Source organism: Myotis daubentonii, chromosome 12, assembly GCF_963259705.1.
Source record: "Myotis daubentonii chromosome 12, mMyoDau2.1, whole genome shotgun sequence".
NCBI lineage: Eukaryota > Metazoa > Chordata > Mammalia > Chiroptera > Vespertilionidae > Myotis > Myotis daubentonii.
The window spans coordinates 17,087,446-17,098,788 of record NC_081851.1 but is presented as its reverse complement, the minus strand read 5'-3'; the positions used below and the strand labels follow the sequence as shown (position 1 = coordinate 17,098,788).

At 50.7% G+C, this 11,343-nt stretch overlaps 2 non-coding genes across 2 annotated transcripts; both read left to right on the top strand.

Annotated features, from left to right (window-relative positions):
- The first annotated feature begins 6,973 nt into the window (after positions 1 to 6,973).
- LOC132214061 (small nucleolar RNA SNORA74) lies at positions 6,974 to 7,176 on the top strand. The gene has a single exon (XR_009448159.1). It is a non-coding gene; the product is annotated as a small nucleolar RNA SNORA74 (small nucleolar RNA).
- Positions 7,177 to 9,949: 2,773 nt separating this feature from the next.
- On the top strand, positions 9,950 to 10,053 carry LOC132214017 (U6 spliceosomal RNA). Its single transcript, XR_009448122.1, has one exon. It is a non-coding gene; the product is annotated as a U6 spliceosomal RNA (small nuclear RNA).
- The last annotated feature ends 1,290 nt before the right edge of the window (positions 10,054 to 11,343 follow it).

Here is an 11,343-nt window from a genome sequence, read left to right as displayed (position 1 = left end):
TCTGACATTTCTTCTTAAAGGTTTTTCTTCCTCGGTACAATGTGCAAAGGAAATTTCTTATTATAAAAATCATGCTGTGGTTTCACCTGTTGTGTTTCTGTAAAGTAAGCTGACCTTCTTTCACTAGATACTGAGCAGGGGTCTTGTGAAAATAGCATAAAGGCTCTTGTGAGGGGAGAACCCTTCCTAGTATCTAGTGATAAAAGTAATTCAGAATTTGTATATATTTCTTAAAAAGAAACCTTCAAAAGTCATTGCTGAATTCCCACTCAGCACTGGGGACCCTTTGGTCCTAGCACAGGCCTAGGCACCTTCTGAGAGGGAGAGCCAGTACTGAAAAGGTCAGTTCTAGAAATGTCTGTAAAACATACATTTGGCAAATGAATGAACAAAGAAGCAAAGAAACACTCATAGAGAAGATGTTCCACTTTGCTGACTTAAAGTTCGCTTTCCAAAGGAGGTTTGAAGCTTCCTACTGTTTTTTCAGCTCCTTTGGATTTTTAAAAGGCAGGGCCTTTGCAGTCTAATGGGAGAAAGACAAGAAAGTGCTGGGCATTCAGAATCATGGGCAGTGGGAATATTGGGGAACCTCAGACCAGTCACTTCATCTCCCTGAACCAGCTTCAATCTGCAAAATAACTAATGTGTGTTTTTTAAAAAAATGTTTTTATTTATTAAATCCATTGGGGTGACATTGGTCAACAAAAACATATAGGTTTCAGGTGTGGGTTCTATGTTACAGGATCTGTATATTGCACCTTGTGACCAACGCAGGAAGCAACACCAGGCTGGTGAACAGGAGATGAGGTGTAAGGGCGCATCATGGGTCAACTGGCCACCAGAGGCCAAAGGACTGGCCTGTGAAGGACCAGGAACAGGAGCAACATCCTGGCGTGAACCTGGTCTGCAGTCAGAACCCTCTCCTCCCCGAGGCAGGACATAAAGCAGCTACTGCATTTCTGAACAAGAAATTGAGACGCGGGTTTTGACCAAAAAATTAAGATATTTTAAAAATTCATGAATCTATGTGGGATGTCCTAAAGAGGATGAAGATATCATATGTATGTACATGTTAATGAATCAGGTTTATTACAAATAAAAAATATATGAAATCCGAAAAGAGCTCTTTGCTCAGGAAATCATTCAGCAAGTGTGTGCTGTCTACCTGGGTCTTGGGGGCTTGGCCTTCACAGGTCACCTTTCAGGGGCTGAGAGGGCCTGAGAGACAGACAGGCGAACAAGAACCAAGGCCACACTTTATTTCAGAAGATAGGAAGAGCCATGAAGAAAATATGACTAGGGAGCCACAGGGACACAAAAGATTTCTATTGGTGCCCTGACCTATGGCCTTAAACGCAGTGGTTCACAGGACAAAGTGTGGGATCCCAGGTGCTGTGGGTCAGAAACCTGAGGTGGTTCATTGGGTTGCCCTCCTCCCAGGAGGCTTCAGGGACCTGCACATGGGGAGGTGCAGAATCCATTCCTTATGGCACAGTTCCCTTCTGTGTCCCTGCCAAAGCCACTCCCAGCTTCCTAGGGCTCCCCAAAATCTTGGCCTTTGATCCCTTCCTCCAGCCTCAAAGACAGCAACTCAAGTGGAATCCCTCCCTGGCTTCTCTGACCCACCCTCCCACCCAGTTTTCACTTTGAAGAACACCTAGTTACTGAGGGCCAGGACCCAGGAGAGCCACACCTCCTGTGGTTTCTGTAGAGGGCCTTTGGTATGTTGGGGTCAATAAATGTTTATTCACTGATTGTTAACAACAACACCACCAGAAAACTTGAGAGGTTGGCCCACATGGCTGGCCTGGCATGGTGGCTAGGTTACCTCTATGACCTGTCTTACCATTCTGACCTCGGTTAGTATTGTGACCTACTGCCAGGTGATATACCATAGGGCTGGCTACATGGGGGCTTCAGAGCAGAGTGACTCCCTAGCAGGCTCAGGAAAGGGCTCCCCAAAATGTTTAAACTGAGACATGGCTGTTGAGACAGATGGCGCCATGGAGACCTGGGGAAGCCACCCCAAAAGGAGAGGCAGTGCCCCAGGGCAAGGACAGCCAGGCTGGATGGGAACAGCAGAGAGCGGGGGGTCGGGGGGGGGGACATAGAGGGCCCTAGTGTGGGTTGAAATTGCTGTCACAGCAGGAAGGCTTTTAGGCACGAGAATAGGGGGATCTGATTTATATTTTTTAAAGATCACTCGGTGATTTGACATTTGAAATGATATTTGACATGTATCCTGAGAGCCCGGGAGGATTTGGGCAGATGAAGACGGTGAGATGTGCTTCATGTGCAGACAGTGGACACGGCCTGGAGGCAGGACAGATGAACACTGGGGACCAGAGCACATGCCTCGCAGAGCCTGTGAGTGATGGGAACAGGCAGGGAAACAGAAGACCCTGCATGGATGGGGCAGGGCAGGGGAAAGGGGTCCTTCCATGGAGGGGGCAGGGTAGGAGAGGCAGTGAAACCTCCATGGAGAGGGCAGGGCAGGGAGGAGAGAGGACCCTCCATGGAGGGGAAAGGAAGGAAGGAGAAGGGACCCTCCATGGAGGGGAGAGGGCATGGAGGAAAGGGGACCCTCCATGTAGGGGACAGGTAGGGAGGAGAGGAGACCCTCAATGGAGGGGAGAGGGCAGGGAGGAGAGGGGACCCTCCATGGAGGGGACAGGAAGGGGGGAGAGAGAACCCTCCATTGAGGGGAAAGGAAGGGAGGAGAGGGGACCCTCCATGGAGGGGAGAGGGTAGGGAGAAGAAGGGACCTTCCATGGAGGATGCAGGGCAGTGGGGACAGGGAATCCTCCATGGAGGGACAGGCAGGGAGGAGAGTGGACCCTCCATGGAGGGGACAGGGCCATGGGGAAAGGGAACCCTCCATTGAGGGGACAGGCAGGGAGAAGGGGGACCCTCCATGGACGGGACAGGCAGGGAGGAGAGGGGACCCTCCATGGAGGTGTCAGGCAGGGAGGAGTGGGGATCCTCCATGGAGGGAAAAGGGCAGGGATGAAATGGGACCCTCCATGGAGGGTGCAGGGCAGTGGGGAACCTTCCATGGAAGGGACAGGTAGAGAGGAGAGTGGACCCTCCATGGAGGGGTGAGGGCAGGGAGGAGATGGGACCCTCCATGGAGGCGGCAAGGGTAGGGAGAAGAAGGGACCTTCCATGGAGGGTACAGGGCAGTGGGGACAGGGAACCTTCCATGGAGGGGACAGGCATGGGTGTGAGGGGAAACTCCATGGAGGTGATGGGCCAGGAGAAGAGGGGACCCTCCTTTCCGGGACACATAGGCAGTAGAGGGGTCCCTCCATGGAGGGAACAGGCAAGGAGGAGCGGGGACCCTCAATAGAGGGGATGGGTCAGGGAGGAGAAGGATACCTCCATGGAGGGGAAGGGCAGGGAGGAGAGGGGACCCTCCATGATGGAGAAGGGCAGGGAGGAGTTGGGACCCTCCATGCAGGGGGGACTGTTAGGGTGATGGGAACTCTCCATGGAGGGGACAGACAGGGAGGAGAGAGGACCCTCCATGGAGGGGACAAGACAGGGAGGAGATGGGAACCTCCATGGAGGGGACGGGTCACGGAGGAGAAGGTACTCTCCATGCAGGGGGACAGTAGGGTTATGGGAACCCTCCATGGAGGGGACAGGTAGGGAGGAGTAGGGACCCTCCACGGAGGGCATGGGTCAGGGAGGAGAAGGATCCCTCCATGGAGGGTACAGGGCAGGGAGGAGAGGGCAGAGACGGGGAAAGGGAAACCTACAGTGATGGGCCAGACAGGGAGGAGAGGGGACCCCTCCATGGAGGGGACAGGGCAGGGAGGAGAGGGGACATTCCATGGAGGGGACATGCCATGGAGGAGAAGGGACCCTCAATAAAGGGGACAGATCAGGGAGGAGAAGGATCCTTCCAGGGAGAGGAAGGGCAGGGAGGAGATGGGAACCTCCATGGAGGAGATGGGTCAAGGAGGAGAAGGTACCCTCCATGGAGCGGGGAGCGTAGGGGACAGGGAAGGGAGAATAGGGGACCCTCCATGGAGGGGGCAGGGCTATGGGGAAGGGATACAGGGAACCCTCTAAGGATGGGCTGGGCAGGGAGGAGAGGGGACACTGCATGAAGAAGGGAGGGCAGGGGAAGTGGGGGCCCTTCATGCAGGAGACAGGGCAGTGGAGCAGGGGACCCACCATGGAGGGAAGAGGACAGAGAGTGAAGAGACCCTCCATGGAGGTTATAGCTAAAGAGGAGATGGGACCCTCCGTGGAGGTAACAGGGCAGGGAGGAGAAAGGCCCCTCCAAGGAAGGGAAGGATAGTGGGCATGGGTGCTCTATATGGAGGGGGAAGGGCAGGGGGTTTGGGGAACAGGGAACTCTCCATTGATGGGGCAGGGCAGTGGGGACTGGCAACATGGGACCCTCCAAGGATTGGCTTGTCAGAGAGGAGAGGGGACTCTCCATGGAGGAGGGAGGGCAGGGAAAGTGGGGACCTTCATGGAGTGGACTGGGTAGAGAGGAGAGGGGACTCTCCTTGGAGAGGACAAGGCATGGAGGAGAAGGCACCCTCCATGGAGAGGGAAGAGCAGAGGAAAAGGGAACCCTCCGTGGATGGGACAGGGCAGGGGGGAGAGGGCATACTCCTTGGAGTGGACTGGGCACGGAGGAGAGGGGACACACCAGGGAGGGGGCAGGGCAGTGGTGACAGGGAAACCTCCATGGAGGCTACAGAACAGGTGGGGCAGGGAACCCTCCATGGAGGGGGCAGGGCTCGAGGCGGGGGGGCTGGCCAGGGAACCCAACAGGGATGGGTCAGACAGGGAGTAGAGGGGACCCTCCTTGGAGGCGGCAGAGCAGAGGAACAGGAAACCCTCCATGGATGGGACAGGGCAGGGGGGAGAGGGCATACTCCATGGAGGGGACAGGGCAGGGAGGAGAGGGGACTCTTCATAGAGGGTAGAGGGCAGGAGACAGGGAAACCTTCATGGAGGGGGCAGGGCAGGGGGACAGGGAAACCTTCAGAAAGGAGTTAGAGCTGGGGGACAGGAACTGCACTTGCAGGGATGGAATAGTGGGTACAGCAAACCCTCCATGCAGTGGGGAGGACAGGAAGGAAGGGAACCCCAATTATAGGGGGCAGGGCGGGGAGGAGAGGGGAGACCAGGAACCCTCTATTGGGAGGGGGCAGGGCAGTTGGACAGGTAATCCCCATGCAGAGGGTAGGGCAGGAGGAAAGGGAACCTCACTATGAGAGAGCAGGGCACATAGGAGACAGAACTATCCACTGAGGGAGCTGGGCAGGGGGACAGGGATCCCAACTTTACGGGGAGAGGCAGGGAGGAGAAGGTACCCTCCATGGATGGGGCATGGCAGGGGTGTAGAGAACCCCACTTTGAGGGGGAGGGTCAGGGAGGAAGATTTCCTTCGTGGAGGGGGCACGGCAGGGGGACAGAGAACCTCACTTTGAGGGGGCAAGCAGTGGAGAAAGGGAGCCCCGGTTTGAGGGAGAAGGGCATGGAGGAGACAGAATCCTTCATGGAGGGACAGGGCATGCATGAGAGGGAACAGGGAACCCTCCATGGAGAGGAGAGGCTGGGGGGATAGGGAAGCCTACTTTGAGACAGCAAGGATTTTAGCACAGGTCCTGAAATAGATGGCAGGGCAGGGGGGAGAGGGCATCATCCAGGGAGGTAGCAGGGCAGGGAGGACAAAGGACCCCACATAGTCTGAGCAAGATAGGGGGGTTAGGGCACCATCCATGGAGGGGCCAGGGAAGGGGGGACATGAGAGTAGAGATAGGTAACAGGAGAAACAGACCCCTCCATGGAGAGTTCCCTGTTCCCCATGGTGGAGCCCTTGCCCCCAGCCCTGCCCCTTGGCAGCATTCCCTCTCATACCTGTCCATCGGCCCCTCCCCTGGTCCCCTGACCCTGCTGCCCTGCCTTCCCATGGAGGGGCTGCTGTCTCTCCTGCTCTGACCACTCTGTGGTTGGTCCCCTTATCCCTCTGCCCTTTCCCTCCATGCAGGGTCTTCTGTTTCCCTGCCCTGACCCCTCACTCACAGGCATCTGAAGGGCATATGCTCTGGTCTGTCCAGTGTTCATCTCTCCTGCCTCCAGGCCGAATGTCCACTCTCTGTACCTGAAGCATATTCTCACCTTCTTCATCTGTCTAAATCCTACCCGTGCTCTCAAGACACATCTCAAATATCATTTCAAATGTCAAATCACAAGCAGGGAAAGGGGGGTGGAGGGTGGGGGCTGGGAAGTTGGGGGTGGAGGATGGGAGGTGTGGGGTGTGGGGTGCGTGATGGGGGGCGGTGGGGGGTAGGGTTGGGGGTAAGAGTGGGAGGTGGGGGTGAGGGGTAGTGTTGGGGAATGAGAGCTGGCGGGAGGGGAGTTGGGGGTGGCAGATGGGGGCTGTGCATTGGGGATGTGGTGAGGCAGATGGGGGCTGGGTGTGTGGGGTGTGGGGTGGCAGGTGGGGTGGCGTGTGGGGAGTAGGGGGTAAGGTTGGTGGTGACAGGTAGGGGAGGGAGAAGAGGGCATAGGGGGGATAAATGGTGATAGAAGGAGACTAGACCTGAAGCCAGTGAGCACACAATGCGATATACAAATGATGCATTATAGAATTGCACACCTGACCTATGCAATTTTATTAATGAATGTCACCCAAATAAGGTTGATTAAAAATAAATAAAAGGTGGGTCTTTTGAGGTTGATTAGGTTATGAGGGTGGAGCCCTCGTGAATAGGATTAATACCCTTTTCAAAGATATCCCATGCTAGACTTATCAGGAGATGCTTTTATATGTTATATAAATGTCTAACCACTATTTTGTACACTTGAAACTAATATTGAATGTCATCCCTAATTGAAAAAAATTAAAGAAGTAATTTTTAATAAAAATGAAAATGCAAATCAGAGTGATCTTTAAAAAATATAAATCAGATTATTACACTCTGTGCCTAAAAGCCTTAAGTGCTCCAGCAGGGGTCAGCTCTCCAGAAAGAATCATGCCTGTGAGGGTGTTACACTGCTGGGAGAGGAATGCCCTGTCTTCTTCCTCCAGTAGCTCCCTTCACTGCTCTGGTGATGTGTGGCACTGGTGCAGGGCAGAACTGTGCTTCCTTGAGAGTGAGCTAAGCATCACTTTGGCTGCTTAGTTATAGTGTGGGAGCAGACACACAGAAAATAAATTTAAGCCTTAAAAGTTCTCACAGCATTTCAACCCTCCAAACGGACCTCTATCCTCCCTTCCCTACACTCCAGCCAGCCTGGCTCACCCAGCCTTGAGGAAAGAAGGCAGGGACAGTGATGCCCGGGAAGCCAGTGAGCATGCATCTGGTCGGAAGTCTGGAGAGAGCTCCAGTTCTCTTAGGACAGAAATGGAGGGATGAATCTGCTGAAATCAGCCACCCATGAGGGGATTCTACTTTTCACTACGTGATGGCTGGATTGCACCTGCATGATCCCACCATGCTCTCGCTCCCCTGTGGGGATCCATGAGTCATCTACAACAGGAAGCAGCTCTCTGGCCTTTGAGAATCCACAGACCTTCTGCAAAGCCCTTAAGCTCACACAGCTGATCTCAGACTACAGATTCCAGACACCTTCAATCCTGGGAAGCAGCCTCTTTTGACTTTTTCATTCTCCTCCTACAAACAATGCCAGGTCTGCGTCTTCTGTACACTGCTCAAGGATGTGTGAGGACCCAGCGGGTGGCAGCTGGACCTGATATCCCCTGGGACATTTGCTGAGTGGCCTCAGACCCAACACTGACACTGAGCTTGAACCTGCATCCATCTGGTGAGCACCACTCACCTCTACCTGGGGACTCCCTGAGAACCTCCCTCATGCAACTTGAGTGCTTCCAGAGACTCTTTCATTAACTGAGACAAACAGGCACCCGGCAGATGGAGGCAGACAGGGAGGCAGAACATGGTGTGCTCTGGGGCTTTTGCTGACCTGCCCCCAGGCTCAATGCTAGTCAAAGCCAGCTTTAGTGCCCTGCTTGGACCTTCCTGTGCTCACTGGGCCTCAGCAGAGGCTGTCACAAATTGTGAATTGCTTTGTAGATGCAAAGAGATTGCCCTGGGAGAGTCACATCAAGCATCTGACATTGTTCAGCACCAGAGTCCCTCCCAGGAAGCCCCAGGAACAACAAGCTGATAGCCAGCTTCAGAGCACATCAGAGAAGGATACAATTAGCCTCAGAAGCGGCAGATCCAAAGAGAGATCTAGGCAGGCACCAGAACCCGCTGAGATGAATTGCGCTCCATGTGGTCAACACCTGTCAGCAGCTCATACACTACACTGTAGGCAGGGTACACTGTGGTCACAGCCAACTAGCCTGAGCATCGAATCACTACATGAATGGGCCAACAGCCATCAAGAATCAACTGCCACAGGAAGGTTCACATAACACACACGGGACATCCCTGGAGCACTCAACTCAGATGATCAAGAAGAAATTGCCACTGGGTTCCACAGGACTCCTACTACACGAAGCCACACTACCAAGACCTGGATTTTAATACAAAGAAAGAAACACACAGAGGCAGCCAAAATGCAAAGAAACATGCCCCAAATTTAAGAACAGGGGACACATCCAGAAAAAATGCTAAACAAAGTGAGGCAAGCAATATTTCAGATAGTTAATTGAAGTTAGGTGAAGAATGGATGAAATCATTGGGAACTTGAAAACTGATAGTAGGCATGAAAAAGAACATTTAAGCCATATAAAAGATCCAGTCAGAAATAAGGAGTAAAATCTTTGAAATGAAGAATACACTAGAGAAAATAAGTAATTTGATTAAGGAGAGAATCAAATTAGTGATTTGGAAGACAAGGTCACAGAAGACAAAAGCAGCAAAAAGAAAAAAGAACTTTTAAAAATGAGGAATGTTTAGGGGACTTTTGGGACAACATGAAACATTAACAACAACCACATTATAGGAGTACAAGGACAAAAGAAAGGTTAAGGGACTACACCATATTAAAAGAAATAATGACCGAACACTTCCCTAACCTGGTGAAGGAAGAGACACACGTCCAGGAAGCACAGAGTCCCAAACAAGATGAACCCAAAAAGGCTTGACACCAGGACACATCATCATGACAATGACAAAGATTAAAGACAGGACATCTTAAAAGCAACAAAAGAAAGACGGTCAGTTACCTACAAGGGAGCTCCCATGAGACTGTCAGCTTATTTCTCTACAAAAACATACCAGGCCAGTAGGGATTGGCACAAAATATTCAAAATAATGACAAGCTAGGACCTTCAACCAAGACTACTTTACCCAGTAAGGCTGTCATTTAAAATTGATGGAGAAATCAAGAGCTTCCCAGACAAGAAACAGCAAAAGAAGTGTGTTACCACCAAACCATTAGTATAAGAACTATCAAGAAGGAATAAAAGGGAAACAGAGTTAAAAGAATAAAACATATCTACAAATAATCACTTTAAATGTAAGTGGCTTGACTGCTGCAATTAAAAGACATGGTAGCTGAATCGATAAGAAATCAAGAACCATATATATGCAGTCAACAAGAGACCTATCTCAGAATGAAAGATATACAGACAAAAAGCAAGGGGATGGCAAAAGGCATTTCATGCAAATACAAATGAAAAATAAACCGGGGAGGTAAACCTAGAGCTGACAAAATAGACTTTAAAACAAAGGCTATATTGAGCGATAAGAATGGACACCACAGAATGATAAAGAGAGCAATCCAACAAGAGGATATAACCCTTGCAAACATGTATTTCTTCAACATAAGAGCAAGTAAATGTGTAAATCAAATCCTGATGTACATAAATGGAGAGTTCAACAATAATACAGACGTAGTAGGGGATTTGAACAATCCCACTGGCATCAATGGCTGGATCTTCCGCACAGAAAATCAAGAAGCAAAGAGTGGTCTGGTGCTGGACTCTGCAGCAGCAGCAGCAGCAGCAGCAGCAGCAGCACATATAGTAAAGCTGGAATGATGCAGAGGAGATTAGGGTGGCCCCTGCGCAAGGGTGACACTCAAATCAGTGAAGCGTTCCCTTCCCCCTAGCGTGTGACATGCTCCCCTGGCTCCCCTAGGCTCCCCTGGCTCCCCTGGGCTGGGGCCCCTGCGGGTGGGGGTGGAGGGAGATGGGTGGGGGCTGGGGGGGGAGGGAGACGGGCGGGGGCTGGGGGGGGAGGGAGAAGGCGGGGGGGAGACTTGGGCCCTGACCTCCTCCTGGGCTGGGGTCCCTGAGGGTGGGGGTGGAGGGAGACGGGCAGGGGCTGGGGGGGGAGGGAGATGGGCGGGGGCTGGGGGGGGAGGGAGAAGGTGGGGGGGAAGACTTGTGCACTGCCTCACCCTTGCACAGGGCGGCCTCACACCTAGTCTTTAAAAAAAAAAAAAAGAGTGGACTGAAATAACACAATAGATCAAATGGATTTAATTGGTATCTTCAGAGCATTTTCACCCTGAAGCAGTAGAATATACATTCTTTTTAAGTGGACGTGCAACATTATCTAGATAGACCACATGTTAGGGCACAAAAACAGTCTCAGTAAATTTAAGAAGATTGAAATCATATCAAGAATCTTTTCTGATCATAACTGTATAAAACTAGAAGTCAATTAGAAAAAACTGACCTACAAGTGATCTATTACTGAATTGTACACACCTAAAACCACCCATGCCCCAATAAATTTATTAACAGAGATAAAAGCAATGAAAAGCAAAAATGAATAAATAAATAAAAATTTGGGGATACATGGTGGTGAGAATTGCATGTCAATATACTTGATGTATACTTAAATGTGGTTAAAACTCTAAATCTTATATTTATTTGACCACAATAAAAATTAGTAATTATAGGATTAAAAAGAAAAAAGAAAAAGAAAAAACTATAAAACACAGAAAGTCTTGGAGGCTAATTAACATGTTACTAAACAATGAATAGATAACAATGAGATCAAGGAAATAATGAAATAATACCTTGAAACACATGGAAATGAGAACACAACAATCCTAACGCTATGGAGCACAGGATAAGCAGTCCTAAGAGGAAAATTCCTAACATTACAGGCCTACCTCAAGAAACAAGAAAAATCTGAAATACATCATCTAACTTGACACTTAGAGGAACTAGTGCAAAAGAAAAACAAAGACACCATAAAGTGAGAAGAATAAAGAAAATAATAAAGATCAGAGCAGAAATAAACAAAGCAGTAAAAAACAAACATGAGATCAATGAAGCTAAGGCCATTGTGTGTCAGTGGTTAGAGATGTGGTCCACGGAACAAAGGATCATGCGTTCGATTCCCAGTCAAAGGCATGTACCTGGGTTGCAGGTTCACCCCTGCC